At 45.9% G+C, this 19,556-nt stretch overlaps 1 protein-coding gene across 3 annotated transcripts in view; it reads left to right on the plus strand.

Moving 5' to 3' along the window:
- IL20RB (interleukin 20 receptor subunit beta) overlaps nt 1-19,556 on the plus strand; it is a 43,082-nt gene that overhangs the window by 4,841 nt on the left and 18,685 nt on the right. Inside the window, exon 1 of one of the 3 annotated variants that reach the window (XM_050968455.1) lies at nt 17,135-17,220. The exons of the other annotated variants lie outside the window; for them this stretch is intronic. The gene's annotated coding sequence lies outside the window, so the exon portion shown is untranslated. Of the gene's footprint in view, nt 1-17,134; nt 17,221-19,556 lie in introns of those variants that run through there. 3 annotated transcript variants of the gene reach the window in all.

The following is a 19,556-nucleotide window of genomic DNA, read 5'->3' on the forward strand; positions in this document are numbered from 1 at the left end:
TGTTTGACCCTGACTTTGATACCAATGGGGAGGTGTGAGCTCCTTCCCCACTTCTATAAGAGTATGGATGTTCCTATAGGAGTCATTAATGGTGTTCACCATGTGCTGGTACAAGCCGCTCCCCACAGCACCCAGATGATGTGATCATGGGACACTGCATTGAATTCCTTGGCTATATCTATACATATGACTTCCTGGGGCTTTTTGTTTTTATTTGTCTGCTTCACTATAATGTGAAGAACATTCAGGTTTTCTGAGCAGCCAGGTGCCACAATAAATCCTTGTGTTTCTCATTTAATGGGCACACTTTAGCCAGCCTGTTTTCAACATTCTGGAAAAGCAACAGCAAATGATGATAAGAGGCCTCCAGTTTGCTATATTCTTGAGCTGCTCTTGGTCCATCATTTCTGAGATCAGTAGCGACAGACATTCCTTAGGACCTGTAATCAGCCATTTGTTGAATAGCCCCTCCAATGTATCTCTGTTGGGGTTCACACAGACAAGATCTTTCAAACTGATACCATCAGGACCTGGAGCCATTCTTCTCTTTTATGTTCTTAATACTTCCTTAGCTGATATTAGGATGTTAAATGCCGAATTATCAGCCCTGACATGAGATCTAAACTGGCCCAACCCATCAAAGGGCATTTCGATCTCCCACTTATCTCTGTACACATGGTGGACATATTTGCGTGGGACTTGGCTCTGGAGGTGTTCAATGCCATCAAGGATGACAGAGGCAAGTTTACACCTGTCGTTGTCATGTAGCTGTTGCTACCTCAGTTAAGTACCTCTTTTAGCTGCTCTTTTTCTCATCCAAGATTTCTCCTTTCTCCCCTTGTTGGTCTTGGCTTTCTTTTTGATCTCTGTTCCAGCTTTGTCCCTTTCATTAGGAAGGAGGAGAGAACTCCAATGGAAGTTGTTTCAACTAGAGGGCTGACATTATGTCTCCTTCAACCCATGCAGGTTCGGGAGATGTGCTGGGTCCCACAGACTCCTCAAACACTGAGTTATTGTTCTGCATGTAGGCAACCAGAAAGAACTTCATGACCTTGGTCTGTGCTGCAGTATTGGTACTACTGACTGCACCATCAGCATCGAGTTTCTATGGGGTACCCAGGAAGGGATACTCCTCACCTTTGGTAATTACAGGGCTAGTAGTCTGGGCAATAGAATAGGCAAAAGAATCTAGTTTTACCTGTGCAATGGCCTACCTTAATACATGTAGTAGCTGTTCAGTTAAAACAGGGACAGCCTTGTCTATTCTAGTTGGGCAATTGCACAACCCTTTAAGCAGATGATTGTATGCAATCATCCCTGGCACTCCTTGTGGCCACGCCCTCCTAAGCAATGCATCAGGATGCCTGTTCCTGGCTTGATCATTACAGGATCAGTTTCCACGCTGCAGTGACATCCTCACGAAGTCTGTGCTGAGATTCAAAATCACCACATTGCTCAAAGCATGGATAGAATGAATGGTGTTCCTTGTCTGGGAAGAGGAAACTCAGAGCCCAGCTACATGGCATGAACCCGGACAAAGACAATGAGTCTGAGTGAAATGTTCACAAGCCTCATCTTCATTCTCTGCTCTGTGATTGAACCTCTTCTCACAGGTAAATGGCCAAAATGCCCAAAGGTGACCTGAGTTAGAATAACAAGTACTTTTGGGGGAGGAGTGTCAAGTATCTTTACTCTCTTTTTAACATTTATTGTATTCAAATTACGAGATTCAATCCAGTTTGTAAAAGATTAAGAACAGGTGGTCTTGAGTTAGAAATCTTTGCCTGAGCTAATCCTGGAATAATCAGATTAAAAAGGGAATTTGTAAACAAATTATAGGAAGGGACTATCAAATTCAAAGGAGGATTTCAATTTTGGGACAAGGTGGATAACGTGTGTCTAGGATCTTTTGGTAGTATTTTCTGGTTTTCATTGACATCTAAAAGGGTGACCCTGCAAGCCCTCTTTGGACCAGACACCATTAATGATTGTTCTGTCTGGGTCACAGCTGCAGGCTCAGAGCGCAGGTTTAAAAAGTTTTGGTTACTAACATGTAAGCCTGACCTGAAAGGTGAAGCACAAAGCTGTAGATATCTTGGGGGACTGAAAGTGTTTTACTGCCTGCTCTTCTGTGTTCCTTATGATGGGGCCAAGACAGCTCCCATCAAAGAAAGTCAGTGAGAATCATTCCCTTAACATCAGTGGTGGTTGGATCTCTGCTTCAAACCATGTATTCCACAACTCTTTAATCCCTCTAGATAGGATCCTCGCATAGTGCCTGTCAGCTCAGATTCATAGAATCTCATAGGTCTGGACTGGAAGGGACCTTGAGAGGTCATCTAGTCCATTTCCCGGCATGCATGGCAGGATTAAGTATTCATTGGGTTCTGTGTTTCATAAGTCTGTAGGCTTTGCTTCTGAATCATGTTGTATCTTGCCCAGCTCCTTCTTGCTCCATGCAGCTCTCAGGGGTGGCTAATAGTTTTGCATGAGCCAGGAACAGACTCTCCCTGGATTCTTTCATTATACAAAGTGCAGTTCTCATTTTTCCATAAAGGGGGAGAGGGAAAATGTTGACCCCATTTTAGTGATATGATTTAATGTTTAAAAAAAATGTCTTCCACACTCACTGAATGTGGAATGGGGAAGAATATGACAATTGTTTTTAAAGGGTGACAAAACTGGCCAAATTTTGAAAAAGTGCTAAAAAAATCTCTCGTTTTCATTTTCCTGTGCACAAGGAGCAGAGATATTGACCACAATCCTTGTCTGGAGTTTTAGGAAACCTGTTAGAGCTTCCTAATCCTTTTCTCTGTTTCTAAATTGTCTTCTAAAGCAGTGGCTCTCAACCTTTCCAGACTACTGTACCCCTTTCAGGAGTCTGATTTGTCTTGCATACCCACAAGTTTCACCTCACTTAAAAATTACTTGCTTACAAAATCCGACATAAAAATACAAGCACACTATCACTGAAAAATTGGTAACTTTCTCATTTTTACCATATATATTATAAAATAAGTCATTTGGAATATAAATATTGTACTTACATTTCAGTGTATAGTATATAGAGCAGTACAGACAAGTCATTGTCTGTATGAAATTTTAGTTTGTACTGACTTTGCTAGTGCTTTTTATGTAGCCTGTTGTAAAACTAGGCAAATATCTAGATGAGTTGATGTATCCCCTGGAAGACCCCAGGGGTATGTACTGTTCCCATGGCTGAAAACAACTGTGTCTTAAACAACCACTTCTTGGAGCAGTAGTAGTGGAGCACTCGAGGGGAAGCTATTCTTGACATAGTCGCTCAACTATAGTTACTTTTTAACAGTCTCCTGCATATTACTTAGGACTAAGCAACAGTGAAAAGAATGTGATTACGTTCTACATGTACAAAGGAAGATACCAAAATTTAGCCCAGAGGCACTGACTTTTATGAAGGGGAAACTTCCCAGAAATGAGGAGGCTTGTCAAAAAGAGCATAAAGTGAAAAGGGAAGAAATTAAAATCCTTACACTTGGCATGGAGGCTACTTAATTCTACCACAGAGATTCCCAAGGGCAATGCAAACCTCGAAATAGGGGAAAGGAACAGAAGGCAAGAAATGAACCAGAAGGGCAAGATTAATGGATTTTAAGGCCAGAAGGGCCCACTAGATTATCTAGTCCGATCTTCCGCATAACTAGGGCCCTACCAAATTCACGGCCATAAAAAACAAGTAATGGACCATGAAATCTGTTCTCCCCCTCCTGCCCCCATCGTGAAATCTGGTCTTCAGTATGCTTTTACCCTATACAATACAGATTTCACCGGGGTGACCGGCGTTCCTCAAATTGGGGGTCCTGACCCAAAAGAGAATTGTGTGTGTAGGGGGGGGTGTCACAGGGTTATTTTAGGGGGGTTGTGGCATTGCCACCCTTACTTCTGTGCTGCCTTCAGAGTTGGGCAGCCGGAGAGTGGCAGCTGTTGTTCTGAAGACAGTGCCCTGCCAGCAGCAGTGCAGAAGTCAGGGTGGCAATACCATACCATGCCACCCTGACTTCTGCACTGCTGCCTTCAGAACTGGGCGGCCAGATGGTGGCAGGTGCTGACTGAGAGCCCAGCTCTGAAGGCATCGCCCTGCCAGGAGCCTCATAGAAGTAAGGGTGGCACTACCATGCCATGCCATCTTTACTTCTGTGTTGCTGCCTACAGAGCTGGGTGGCTGAAGAGTGGCAGCTGCTGACTGAGGGCCCAGCTCTGCAGGCAGCAGCACAGAAGTAAGGATGACAATACCATACCCTGCCATCCTTACTGCTGCATTGCTGCTGACTGCGGCTCTGCCTTCAGAGCTGGGCTCCTGGCCAGCAGCCGCCGCTCTCCAGCTGCCCAGCTCTGAAGGCAGCACTGCCACCAGCAGCAGCACAGAAGTACGGGTAGCAGTACTGCAACCTCCTCCCTACAATAACCTTGCAGCCACCCCACAACTCCTTTTTGGGTCAGGACTCTTACAATTACAACACTATGACATTTCAGATTTAAGTAGCTGAAATCATGAAATTTATGATTTTTAAAATCCTATGACTGTGACATTGACCAAAATGGACTGTGAATTTGGTAGGACCCTATGCGTAACACAGGCCCGTTCCCCCTGCACTGAATCCAATGACACGTGTTTGGCTAAAGCATATCTTCCAGAAAGGCATCAGATCTTGATGTAAAGACATTAAGAGATGAAGAATCCACCTGGGTTAGTTTGTTCCCATGGTTAATCACCCTTACTGCTAACATTTGTTCCTGATGTCTAATTTGAATGTATCTGGCTTTAACTTTCAGCCATTGACTCTTGTACTGCTTCCGCCTCCCTTAGATTAAAAAGCCCCTTATCACCTGACATTGTCTCCTCATGGAGGTACAGCATAATAAAGCTCCGTAAGTCTCTCATGAGCTGTTTTCAAGCCAGGAGGAGGGTTGGCAATAGTGGTGACCGGTGCTTGGGGAAGAACAAACACCAGAGGAGGTGCCCAGTAAGCAGCTTTTATTTTGGGAAGGAAGTTGTTCAGTGCAGGCTCTTGGGGTGAGGAGGGTTAGGGCTGCATGCATGCCTAGATGTGAAATGTCACGGTTCTTCTGAGCAGGATGTGATTAATGGCCCTACAAACTTGCATCAGCATGATTCCAACGGTCGACTTTCCCACTCCAAACTGGTTAGCGACCGATCTGTAGCTGTCTGGAGTTGCCAGTTTCCAGATTGCAATAGCCACCCACTTCTCCACCGGCAGGGCAGTTCTCAATCTCGTGTCCTTGCGCCGTATGGTGGGGGTGAGCTCAGCACACAGTCCCATGAAAGCGGCTTTTCTCATCCGAAAAGTCTGCAGCCACTGTTCGTCATCCCAGGCTTGCATGACGATGTGATCCCACCACTCAGTGCTTGTTTCTCGAGCCAAAAGCTGCGTTTCACTGTGGTGAGCATGTCCATGAATGGCACAAGCAATCTCATGTTGTATGCGTTATGCGAGTCGACATCATCGTCGGACTCCTCACTGTCAGTTTGTAGCTTAAGGAGTAACTTGATTGCAATTTGTGATGTGCTGGCTAGACCCATCCGCATATTTCTCAGCAGTTCAGGATCCATTCCTGCAGACTGATAGGAAAGACAGAGCGCGCAGTACAAAAAACGTTGAAAGATGACGCCAAATGTGGATGGAAGCACAGGGACTGCTGGGATGTGAAGTGATGCATTGTGGGTCATTGGCACAGAACCAAAAATGCCCCACCCACCCCTGCCCCCTTCCCACAAGCCACAGCGCCAGAATGGGAAGAGGTGCTCTGTGGGATAGTTGCCCATAATGCACTGCTCCCAATGCCACTGCAATTGCCGCAAATGTAGCCACGCTAGTGCGCTTGCAGCTGACAGTGTGAACACATGGCAGCGCTTTCCCTGCTGCAGTCTCCAAGGGATGGTTTAAATCACAGCACTCTACATCTGCAAGTGTAGCCAAGCCTTATGTCAGCAGAAGAGTGTCTCCTCCCGACATAGCACAGTGTGGACACCGCTTTAAGTCAATGTAACTTACATCGCTCGGCGGGGTGTAATTTTTACACCCCTGAGCAACATAAATTATATTGACTTAAGCAGTAGCGTAGTCCAGCCGTATGCTTTATATTTCCCTATTTCCACCTCTAGCTTACAGTCACTGATCTGGTCAGAACGTGCCATAGATTTGTATACATCACAGGTGTCTGCTAAAGCCATCTTTCTGCGCAGGTCACTGCAGCAGTCCAATTTATTGCTGTTTTCGATGTGCTCTTCCCAGGGACTCATTTTTTAGTGTTTTTAGGTGCTGGTCTAATATCTTGAGCATTTTTTGGTTTTGCCTAATTCACTGCACAATGCTGATTTATTTCCTGAGCAGCCTCCACTCTCTGCACTGAATGGGACAAGAGTCCTGTGGAAAGAAATAGTAGGTGATCATGTAATTAAAAACCATCATAATGCATAAGCACAAAGGGTCCCAATTAAGTTTGCATGAGGAAAGGTGAGTCTGGCATTTTCTAACCTTTAACTTTACAACCACAATAGCTTTATTTCTACATATGTTTTTTGTACTTAGACTCCTAGCTAAAAAAAGAAAAGAGATAGAAGCAAATTCTGCTGTATGTAGCTGTGACCCTGTCTGTCCTATGGAATTGAACCCTACACCTCTAACACTGCAGCACAGACCTGGAGCACTTGAGCTAAAGGATTGATTACAGCAGCTATTGTTCTTGGTGAACCAGCTACTTGAGAAGGGTGTATTGCATACTGAAACAATGAGTTATATCCACACTAGTAACCCTGTGTCATGGAATAATTCCCCACTCTGAACCTTAGCGTCCAAAAGATGGGGTACCAGCATGAATTCCTCTAAGCTCAGTTACCAGCTTAGTACTTGTAGCGCTGCCACCAACCAGGAATTCCACTGCCTGGTACACTCTGGTCACCCCAAAACCTTGCCCTGGGACCCCCAAGACCCAGTCCCTCTGGATCTTAACACAAGGAAAGTAAACCCTTTCCCTCACCGTTGCTTCTCCCAGGCTTCCCCTCCCTGGGTTACCCTGGAAGATCACTATGATTCAAACTCCTTGAATCTTGAAACAGAGAGGAAAATTCACCTTCCCCCCTCCTTCCCTCTCCCCCTCCCAGATTCTCCCTGAGAGAGAAAGTAATCCTGACACAGAGAGAAATTAACCTTTCTTTCCCCCTTCCCTCCTTTCTCCCCACCAATTCCCTGGTGGATCCAGACCCAGGCTCCTGGGGTCTCACCAGAATAAAAAAACAATCAGGTTCCTAAACAAGAAAAGCTTTTAATTAAAGAAGGAAAAACAGTAAAAATTATCTTTGTAAATTTAAACTGGAATAGGTACAGGGTCTTTCAGCTATAGACACTGGGAATACCCTCCCAGCCTAAGTGTACAAGTACAAATTAAAATCTTTTCAGCAAAATACCAGTTTGAACTCCTTTCAGGCAAATACACATTTGCAAATAAAGAAAACAACCATAAGCCTAACTCGCTTTATGTACCTAGTACTCACTATTCTGACCTTATAAGAGCCTGTAACGGAGAGATTGGAGAGAAACCTGGTTGCACATCTGGTCCCTCTGAGCCCCCAGAGTGAACAACCACCAAACACTAACAGCACACACACAAACTTTCCTCCCTCAAGATTTGAAAGTATCCTGTCCTCTGATTGGTCCTCTGGTCAGGTGACAGCCAGGCTCACTGATCTTGTTAACCCTTTCCAGGCGAAAGAGATATGAAGCACTTTTGTTCTATTAACTCTTACTTATCTGTTTATGACACGCCCCCCAATCGCTGACAGTGTGGAACCACACTGGCCGTGATTTCTCCCTAGAACTCTAGAATAAACAGATTAATAAACACATGCACCCTTACATATGCTACTAATTATGTACAACTACAAATTTTTTCACATTGCCAGGACTATTTTTAACAAATTGATTCTGGGAAACTTTCACGGGAGAGTGCGTCAACTCCTTGATCTGTTGCCGCTGCAGACGTTCCAGGGTTGTGGAGAGGTTCACCTTTTCCACGCCACTGTCACTTTTCCCTTCATCGTAGACACCGGCTGGCCACTCAGCATTATCTCCTCCCTGGGCTGTAAACTGACAAACCTGTAAATCTCTGGAATAAAAGGGCTTGAGAGAATTAACGTGGTACACGCTGGGCTTTAGGGAGGAACTGGGAAATGCTATGAGGTAGTTAACAGCTCCCAGGCGCTCTTGGACCATAAATGGCCCTTCCCATGATGCTTTCATCTTATGGGCCTGTTGCGCCTTCAAGACCATAACGTGGTCTCCTATCTTGAAGGAACGCTCTCTGGTATGTCTATCATACCAGGCCTTTTGCTCTTTTTGAGCATCCTTTAGGTTTTCTTTAGCGAAGGCTAAAGAGTGTCGGAGGGTGTTTTGTAGGTTGCTTACAAAGTCCAGAATGTTAGTTCCTGGAGAGGGTGTAAACCCCTCCCATTGCTGCTTCACCAACTGTAATGGCCCTTTAACCTCATGGCCATACACAAGCTCAAATGGTGAGAACCATAAATTGGGATGTGGTACAGCCCTGTAAGCAAAGAGGAACTGCTGCAACACTAGATCCCAGTCATTGGAGTGTTCATTCACGAATTTATGTATCATGGCCCCCAAAGTTCCATTAAACCTTTCCACCAGGCTATTGGTTTGATGGTGGTATGGGGTGGCAACCAAGTGACCCCATGAGTCTCCCACAGTTCTTTCATGGTCCCGGCCAGGAAATTAGTCCCTGAATCCGTAAGGATGTCGGAGGGCCAACCTACCCTGGCAAAAATGTCTGCTAGGGCCTGGCACACAGTTTTAGCCCTGGTGTTGACTAGAGCTACGGCTTCTGGCCATCGGGTAGCAAAGTCCACGGAAGTCAGTATGTACTGCTTTCCTCTGGGTGTCTTTTTTGGGAAAGGACCCAGAATATCCACAGCTACTTGCTGAAATGGGACCTTTATTATGGGGAGTGGTTGGAGAGGGGCCTTGACCTGGTCTTGGGGCTTTCCCACTTTTTGGCACACCTCACAATACCGGACATACTTGGCAACATCCTTGCCCATCCCCTCCCAGTGGAAGGACTTCCCCAACCTGTCTTTGGTTCTGTTCACCCCAGCATGGCCACTAGGATGATCATGGGCTAAGCTTAAGAGCTTCCCCTGGTACTTAGTTGGAACCACCAACTGTTTTTGTGGATACCAGTTTTCCCGGTGTCCACCAGAAAGAGTCTCCTTATATAAAAGCCCTTGTTCTATAACAAACCGGGATCGGTTAGAAGAGCTCAGAAGCAGTTGGGTGCTCCGTGCCGCTGCCCAAGCTTTCTGAAGGCTGTCATCTGCTTTCTGCTCAGTCTGGAACTGTTTCCTGGAGGCTGGAAACATCAGTTCTTCCTTAGACTGTGGACTTGGGCTTGGTCCCTCGGGAAGTGATATAGGTGATGGGGTTGTTTTCGTGGCTGGCGAACCGCTCTCTGCTGGTGCACCAGGTGGTATTTCAGGCTCGGGCTGAGCTTCTTGGGTATGGTTGTCTGCTACTTCTGCCAGTTCAGGCTCACTGGTGCCCTCTGGCATTGGGGTTGAAGATGCGTTTGCAAGCGCTGGCGTCAGTGCTGGCAATGGTTCTGGTGCTGGTTGCATTTCCAGGTCCGGGTCTGGGACTGGAAGTACTGTGGCTGTTGCAGTCGTTGGCAGGGGATCTGGGTCCACTACCTCTGTCTGGGTCTCTGCTAACACAGACGGGGCCCCTGTGGACGGTTCAGGAACAGGGATGGGTCTGTAAGCTTGCCTGGCTTGGCTACGTGTAACCATTCCCACCCTCTTGGCCCACTTTACCTGGTTGGCCAAGTCTTCTCCCAGTAGCATGGGGATGTGATAATTGTTATAGACTGCAAAAGTCCACATTCCTGACCAGCCTTTGTACTGGACAGGCAGTTTAGCTGTAGGCAAGTTTACCGCTTGTGACATGAAGGGGTAAATTGTCACTTGGGCCTTTGGGTTGATGAATTTGGGGTCCACCTAGGATTGGTGGATAGCTGACACTTGTGCCCCCTAGTCTCTCCACGCGATAACCTTCTTTCCGCCCACTCTCAAAATTTCCCTTCGCTCCCAGGGTATTTGAGAGGCATCTGGGCCTGGGGATCTTTGGAGTGATGGAGATACAATGAACTGCACTCGGTTGGGGTTCTTGGGGCAGTTGGCCTTTATATGTCCCAGTTCATTACACTTGAAGCATCGCCCAGCTGACTGGTCACTGGGCCGAGGTGGGTTACTGGAGATTGGTGAGGTGAGAGAATAGGGCATCGGCGGCTTTCCTTGGGTTGTAGGTGGGGTCCTGGGTTGTCCTCAGTGATAGGGTTTATTGTCGGTGTGCCCCCTGTGGTATTCGCTCCCCTTGATAGTAGCTCTTTTCTTTTCTGCCACTTCCACCCATCTGGCTCCAATCTCCCCCGCCTCGGTGACAGTTTTGGGCTTCCCATCTAGGATGTACCTTTCTATTTCCTCCGGAACACCCTCTAAGAACTGCTCCAATTGTATTAGGAGGTGCATGTCGTCCAGAGATTTAACATTGGCTCTTGATATCCAGGCATTATAATTCTTCCCAATGTGGTAGGCGTGTCGGGTGAATGACACATCTGGTTTCCACCTTAGGGCTCTGAACCTCTGACGGACATGCTCAGGTGTTAGCCCCATTCTGATTCTGGCCTTGGTTTGAAAAAGTTTATAACCGTTCATGTTCTCCTTAGGCATTTCAGCCGCCACCTCTGCTAGAGGTCCACTGAGCAGTGGCCTCAGCTCTATCATGTACTGGTCTTCAGTGATTCTGTACCCATGGCAGGTCCTTTCAAAATTTTCTAGGAAGGCCTCAGTGTCATCACCTGCCTTGTAGGTGGGAAATTTCTTGGGATGTGGAACAATAACTGGCGAAGGGTTGCTAGGATCGGCTGTGTTCTTCTGCTTAGCCTGTTCTAATGCCAGGGCCTGCTGGTGGGCCTCCCTCTGGAGTTCTATTTGTCATCTGTGGGCTGCCTCTTTGTCTTCTTCTTCTTTTTTGTGGGCTGCCTCTCTTTCTCTTTCCCTCTCTCTTTCTTTTATCTCCAGCTCTCCCCTGTGGGCAGCCTCTCTTTCTCTTTCTCTCAGCTCCATTTCTTTTTCTCTCAGTTCCATCTCTTTTTGTTTTATTTCTAGTTCTTTTTGTTTCTTTTCCATGTCTCGCTTGTGGTCTGCATCTTTGATTTGTTCCTCTGCCTCCAGTTTTGCCCGTTCCTGTTTCAGGGTGTCCTTGGTAATCATGGTTTCTGCTTTCTTGTGTTGGGGCGCCCTCTGCTGTTTACTGCCTGAAATGCTGCTTCTCTGTTGCCTCCTTAGGGTTGCTTAGCAACAGAGGCTTTTTTTTTTAACTCCTTCTACCTAACTATTCCAGACAGAGTTAGAAAGGAAAAAACCACTCATTTGCAAATGTGTTTTGCTGGTGTATGGTGACTCACAACTGGAGTCCCTTTGTTTAACAAAGATCCTTGTTAAACCCTAATGCCTTTGCCTTCAGAGTACTCAGAAGGGAGAGACCAAAAAAAAAAAAAACTTACAGACCTCTGTTTTTAAAACAATCTCCTCTAGCCTGCTTTACACACAGCTAGCAGGGAAAGAGAAAGAAAAAATCCTACTGGCTTTTGCTTCTAAACCCAAACCTCAGTCTGCCTGCAGATAGCTAGCAGAGAGAGAAATAAAAACCTCATTGGCTTTTGGATTCTATCTTATCCCACACGCTGCACACCACGTCATGGTATAATTCCCTACTCTGAACCTTAGCGTCCAAAAGATGGGGTACCAGCATGAATTCCTCTAAGCCCAGTTACCAGCTTAGTACTTGTAGCGCTGCCACCAACCAGGAATTCCACTGCCTGGTACACTCTGGTCCCCCCAGAACCTGGCCCGGGGACCCCCAAGACCCAGTCCCTCTGGATCTTGACACAAGGAAAGTAAACCCTTTCCCTCACCGTTGCTTCTCCCAGGCTTCCCCTCCCTGGGTTACCCTGGAAGATCACTGTGATTCAAACTCCTTGAATCTTGAAACAGAGAGGAAAATTCACCTTCCCCCGTCCTTCTCTCTCCCCCTCCCAGATTCTCCCTGAGAGAGAAAGTAATCCTGACACAGAGAGAAATTAACCTTTCTCTCCCCCTTCCCTCCTTTCTCCCCACCAATTCCCTGGTGGATCCAGACCCAGTCCCCTGAGGTCTCACCAGAATAAAAAAAACAATCAGGTTCTTAAACAAGAAAAGCTTTTAATTAAAGAAGGAAAAACAGTAAAAATTATCTTTGTAAATTTAAACTGGAATAGGTACAGGGTCTTTCAGCTATAGACACTGGGAATACCCTCCCAGCCTAAGTGTACAAGTACAAATTAAAATCTTTTCAGCAAAATACCAATTTGAAGTCCTTCTAGCCAAATACACATTTGAACTCCTTCCAACAAAATACACATTTGCAAATAAAGAAAACAACCATAAGCCTAACTCGCTTTATCTACCTAGTACTCACTATTCTGACCTTATAAGAGTCTGTAACGGAGAGATTGGAGAGAAACCTGGTTGCACATCTGGTCCCTCTGAGCCTCCAGAGTGAACAACCACCAAACACTAACAGCACACACACAAACTTTCCTCCCTCAAGATTTGAAAGTATCCTGTCCTCTGATTGGTCCTCTGGTCAGGTGACAGCCAGGCTCACTGATCTTATTAACCCTTTCCAGGCAAAAGAGATATGAAGCACTTTTGTTCTATTAACTCTTACTTATCTGTTTATGACACCCTGTTTTTCAGAGAGCATAGTTGAGCACTTGGATTTGGCAGGGTTTTTCTGGGAGTCAATCTAGCTCAAAATTTGGCCTCTTCCTAGCTTGTGTTATCTCTCAGTTAGGTAGAAGGGCTTGCTCAATAGCAAGGTTTGTAAGAAGCTCACAATTATTACCACCACCTGGAAAAGGGAAGACTCAAACTTATAATTTGGTGTTTTTTTAATACCACACAGTTAGCTCTCAGCTGCAGGGTACTTGACAATATAGGTGGATGATCCATTGTGCCTTTGTTTGGTCCAGAGCAGTTGGGTGTGGCAAGCTGAAGTACGGTGCCAGGGAAGTGCCAATAGAATGTTTGTGGGTTTTGGCAGCAAACCAGGAACAATGTGTACTGAGGAAAACACATATCGTAAATGAAGATACTTTCCCAAATCATAACATCTTCCTGGCCCCAGGACTATCCCTTTACCAAATTTTAAAGACCTGCTGTAAGCCAAATTATTATAATGGAAATGCTGGCAACCTAATGATAGAATTCATAACTACTCTTTACATGAAAAACCCTACATTAAACGAACGTTAAGGATGCAAAGTCAAGGACTCAAAAGTTAGGAAATGCCAGAATGAAAGATGCTGGAGCACTTACCTGCACCTGATTCAGTCCCTGAGCAGCATCCATCCTGTGCGCTGAATGAGACAGAGCTAGTGTGGAAAAAATAGTATGTGCTGATGTAATTAGAGACTGTATCATAATGCAGACACGTAAGGGAGCCAAACTAAAATCATATGGTTAAACTAACACTGTCATTTCCTGATTTTTGAGTGCTTGACTTTGCAACCTCAACATTCATTTAACACAGTTTTGTATATAATTTCCTAAGTTATTTTAAGAAGCAAACTGAAAAACAAATTCCATCATACGGAAATTCAGGGCTCATCGTTTAGATCCACTGCACAGGTCTCTGCCTTTTGAGCTAATGGGGTAACTCAGTGGTTCTCAAACTTTTGTACTGGTGACCTCTTTCACACAGGAAGCCTCTGAATGTGCCCTCCACTTATGAATCAAAAATTCTCTTTTTTATATTTAACACTATTATAAATGCTGGCGTGAAGCATGGTTTGGGGTGAAGGCTGACAGCTCGCAACCCCTCATATGATAATCCTGTGACCCTCTGAGGGGCACAACCCCCAGTTTGAGAACGCCTGGGGTAACTAGTAGCAGCAGCAGACTATTGTTCTCTGTGTAGACCAGCTACTACGGAGGGTTACACAACTAGTTTCTGCCAGAAAAGGAGTGTTGCTTCATTTACCTTATTTGTTCAAGCCCACTTATGAGAGGAGTTTGCTCCAGTGGATTAGGTATTGAACGATAAACGAGATGAGCTGTATCCCACACATGCTTTTTCTGTTAGTGCTTTTCGGAATTGCTGTTAATATTCTTAGGCAAGTAAATATTATCTACCTCAGTTGATTTAGTCACACCAGTTTGAACAAGTACATCAGAATCAGAAGCTTTCTTTTGTGCCTATTGAATTAAATCTTGCACAATTGTAATAAAAATGTGTCATCCTAGGCTCAGATCTTCTAATCCACCCTCTCAATGGCAGTAATTGTAATTAAAAAATAACATTTTACTTGTCTATTAAAAAAAGTTACTTGCTAAGGGCAAACAGACTTTTACATTTCCAAGACTGATTTAATTAGTTATATAAAACTATGTGAAGTACAGTAAGAATGAGAAACTTCTGTGTGTCACTGTAGCTAACCCTTGTTTTCAACCATCCAACTTATAACAAGGAGTAGTGGTACAAAGCATCAGTGTCCTCTAGGCTCCTCTCTGAAGGACAAAGTTGAAATTCTCTTCCTTCCTTCCAGATTACTTCAGGAGATCCCAAGTAGATGGCTTGGTCTGTTCTCATTAATTCAGGGAAGACAGCTGTTTTCGATTAGCTTCACCATGTCGAGTGAGGATCCTGCCCTAACCAATCCTGAGGAGTATGCATCCCAGGGCCCCATCAGCTGTAATTCAGGATCTTGGATCTGGAAATTGAACCCTCAAGTACCACTAGGGAAGGATGGTAAAATTGTTGATGATGCAGAAAAGGCAGAAATGTTCAGTAAATATTTCTGTTCTTGTGACAAAGTTCCTTCTCTACTTTGGTGGGTCCTGCGCTTATTAGTGGATTTGCTCTGGTGGAACCCACAGTCTGGGTCAACTCCTTCAGTGTCTGATCAGGAGTTGGGAGGTTTGGGGGGAACCCGGCCCACTCTCTACTCCGGCTTCCAGCCCAGGGCCCTGTGGATTGCAGCTGTCTATAGTGCCTCCTGGAACAGCTGCATGACAGCTACAACTCCCTGGGCTACTTTCCCATGGCCTCCTCCCAACACCTTCTTTATCCTCACCACAGGACCTTCCTCCTGGTATCTGATAACGCTTGTACTCCTTAGTCTTCTAGCAGCACAGCACAGCACAGCACAGCACAGCACAGCACAGCACAGCACAGCACAGCACACCCACACCCACACCCACACCCACACCCACACCCACACCCACACCCCTCCTTGTGCCTCTTGCTTCCAACTCCTCACACACGCACCACAAACTGAAGTGAGCTCCCTTTTAAACCCAGGTGCCCTGATTAGCCTGCCTTGATTGATTCTAGCAGCTTCTTGATTGGCTGCAGGTGTTCTAATCAGCCTGTCTTAATTGTTTCCAGAAAGTTCCTGATTGTTCTGGAACCTTCCCTGTTACCTTACCCAGGGAAAGGAGACCTACTTAACCTGGGGCTAATATATCTGCCTTCTGTCACTCTTCTGTAACCATCTGGCCTGACCCCATCACAGTTCTGTATTTGGAAAAAGCACAATGCCATATTCACAGAGTACAGAGACAATTAAATACTTGACATTCTAGCAGTAACTGCAGAGGTTGTTAAACAGCAACCGCTTAAGACATACATTTTAAAATCAGCTTGAACCCAGAAGTTTTAAAAGAATTGACCAAGGAGCCCTCTGAACCATTGATATTGATTTTTAACAAATCTTGGACACTGAGGAAGTTCCATCAGACTGGAAAAAAGCTAATGCTATGCCAATATTTAAAAAAGGGTAAATAGTGACCCAGATAAGTAGGCCAGTGGGCCTGATGTCAGTCCCAGATAAAACCATGGAAGGTTTGATACAAGACTTAGTTAATAAAGAATTGTCATATGGTTAATCCTATTCAATAGATTTGTATGGAAAATACGTCTTGTTAAACAAACTTGACATTGATTTGCGATGAGGTTGATAAAGATGTTATTGACATGATATAACTACACCTACCTATGTAAGATGTTTGACTTAGTACCACATGACATCTTGATTAAAATATTATCACTGATCAAAATCGATGTAGCCCACATTAAATAGATTGAAGTGTCCAACTAACAGAACCCGAAAAGTAATGTAAAGGGGGAGTTATTAACAAATAGGGGCAGTGAGGTTCTATAAGAATCTGTTCTTGGCTCAATGGTATTCAATATAATTATCACTGATCTGGGAGGAAATATAAAATCATTATTGGTGAAGTTTTCAAATCACACAAAACTTGGTGGAGTGGCAAATAATGAAGGGGACAGATCAGTTATACGGTACAATCTAGACTGTATGGTAAAATGGGCTCACTTGAATAACATGCATTAATACAGTTATATGCAAAGTCATATGTCTAGGACTCAAAAACATAGGTCACAGGGCAGGGGACTGTACCCTAGAAAGCAGAGACTCTTAAAAGGATCAGGGGTCCTGATAGAATCTAACTGAACATTATCTCCCATGATGTGATGGCAAAGAAGGCTAAAATAATCCTTGGGTAGATAAACGGTACTATTGGTTGGGAGCAGGGAGATGGTGTTACCACTTGTGATGATGGTGTATATAAACCCTGCATCAACTGCGAAGGGGTTAACTAAAGTCTGAGAGGTCTGTTTGCCCTCCCCGTTATTATACCTGGAGCATGTGTCAGGCTCAGGGAGGAGTTGCAGTTCAGAGCAGGTGGGAGGAGGAGACCTAAGAGTGAGGTAGTCTGGAATGCCCTCTCTGTGGAAAGGGTCTGCTAGAAGCCAGGCAGAGGGAGAACTGTGGGAAAGCTACAGAAGTGCAGCTAGCTCCTGAGGTGAGCCATGGGAAAAGGGCAAGCCCAGGGAGGCAGCCCTTTGGCTCACTGTTCAGTAGAAGAGCAGAGAACTAGAGATGGACCAAAAGCTCAAGTCTGAGGTGTGCAGAAGTTACTTAGTTTGTATTTTTGTCTGGTTTTCGAGTTCTGACGGGAAGTTCCAGGGGAAGCCCTGCAAGCCACAGCTTTGGAAGAAGAATAAGGCAAAAGAGAAGCCCAAGGTGGGTGGAAGATGTGTTGATTGACAGTATTCTGCCAGACATTCTTTGTTTGGGGCATCAGTGAAAGAGACTGAGCCATATGGTCACAGCTACAGTAGCTGGTGACTAGGGATTGATGGAATCACTAGAGCTGGGTTCTTTTGTTAGTGTTACAAAGCATTGCTGGTGCTGCATAGTTGTTAATGCTGCTATTCTTGGAGCTCCGGTGTTAGCTGCTCTCACAGAGAGGGCAGTATGTTGATTCAGCAGACCCTGATATTATTCAGAAAGAAAAACCACAGGCTCAGTTTGCTGGCGAAGGTGCTCAGCCAGGTTTATTGTCTGCAAAGCATGGTACTAGTGTCCTGTCCAATGAGTTACGGGGACACTAACACATGTACGCCCCAGGGCTCCGGCTGTGGCTGAGAGTCCCAGGGCCTTTAAATCACCCCCAAGCTACTAGCTGCAGAGGTGGCTGGGAGCCCCAGGGCTCAGGGGTGCTTTAAAGTGCGTAAGGCTCCGGCTGTTACCGCAGCATAGCTCCGGGCCCTTTAAATTGCCGACAGAGCCCTGTCGCTGCTACCCTGGGGCTCTGGCAGCTGGGTTTGGACGGCAATTTAAAGGGTCTCACTGCCTGAGCCCTAGGGTAGCGGCGGCAGGGCTCCTGTGGGGATTTAAAGGGCCAGCGTCTCCGGCTGCTGCAGGGAGCCCCAGGCCCTTTAAAGCGCCACCCAAGCCCTGCTGCTGGAGCCCCGGGGTAGTGGCGGCAGGGCTCAGGAGGCGCTTTAAAGGGCCGGGGCTCCCTGCAGTGGCCGGAGCCCCAGGCCCTTTAAATCGCCACCCAAGCCCGGCTGCTGGAGCCCCGGTGTAGCGGCAGCAGAGCTCCTGTGGGGATTTAAAGAGCCAGGGGCTCAAGCTGCTGCAGGGAGCCCCAGGACCTTTAAAGCGCCAGCCTGGGGAAGCTGGTCCGGTCTGGTTCAGTCCAGCGTACTGGACCACCTTACTTTCACCTCTGCCCTTATACCTTGTACCTGCTAGTTTGAACGAAACATCCTCATCCATTATCCTGTCATTACCCTCCTTATCTTATGAGGGGTCAGGGTGTTCCTGTGCTACCTCTTGGGAATTTGTTTACATGGTTACTTGAGAACTCTTGAGTGTTGTTGTACTGTCCTCAGCGGTCAGGAATGTGCTTGGTTAACCAATAGCTGGTGTGTTACTATTCTGCCAAAGCCAGGCCTAACTTTGGTTCATAGACTTTGGTTCACACTGTTATGTTTAGGGCTCCAGCAAGGCCAATAGATTCAATAAGCAAAAGTCTGGATCTGAGTCAGGCTGGGATCAGAGACCAGAGATGAGAGATAGTACCAGGCTGGAATCAGGAGACAGGAATCGGAGTCAGAGTCAGGCCATATTTGAAGACCCAAGATCAGAGGTAGTACCAGGCTGGAGTCAGGAGGCAAGAGTCAGGCTGGAATCGGAGACCAGAGATCAAGACACAGGGTGAGGTCTGGTGTTGCAGCAGACCAGAAGTCTATGTGATTGCCCAAAAAAGTTCCTGGGCCACCCTGGTGGGTTAAATAGGGTGCTTGACTAATCAGAGGACCTCAGGGTACTGTTGTCACTCTAGATGCCTTTGGCAGTATGTCCTACAGCACCTACTCCCCGCAGTGCTTCCTGGTTACATGGTGGCACTGTGGGAATATCTGCTATCCCAAGGTCTCAGAATTCTAGTCCGTGGATCCTGGCAATGGACCTGGAAGGAGAGGACCTATAATGTGAGCTGGCCAGAGGGCCAACTCAGCATCATTCCACATCCCTGACACCCAGAGGAGGACAGTGGGGCAGAGCTGCTGAACTGACGTCTCATGCTATGAGGGGGTGGTGAGACAACAGTAAGACCCTGCATATGGCACATATGGGATCATGCCTGGAACACTGCATGCATGTCCCATGTCCATATTTGAGAAATTGGAAGGGGTTCAGAAAAGAGCTATAGTACTTATCTGAAGTTTGGAAAACCTCCCTCCCAGTGAGAGGCTTGAGACGCTTTGCCTATTAAGTTTCTCCAAGAGATGATTAAGGGGAAGATATCTGATACTAAAGGGATCTTTAATCTAGCAGAAAAAGGCAGGACAAGACCCAATGGCTGGAAGCTGAAGCCAAACAAATTCAGACTGGAAATAAGGCAGCAAGGGGAATTAACCATTGGATCAACTTACCGAGGGATGTGATGGGTTCTCTGTCACTTGGAGTTGCTCATTCTAGATTGGATGCCTTTCTAAAAGGTCCAGTTTTATCCACTATTTTATTGACCTCTTCAAACAACTTTAATGTAGTGAAGAGGCATGATTTTC

Source organism: Gopherus flavomarginatus, chromosome 9 (assembly GCF_025201925.1).
Source record: "Gopherus flavomarginatus isolate rGopFla2 chromosome 9, rGopFla2.mat.asm, whole genome shotgun sequence".
Classification (NCBI taxonomy): Eukaryota; Metazoa; Chordata; order Testudines; family Testudinidae; genus Gopherus; species Gopherus flavomarginatus.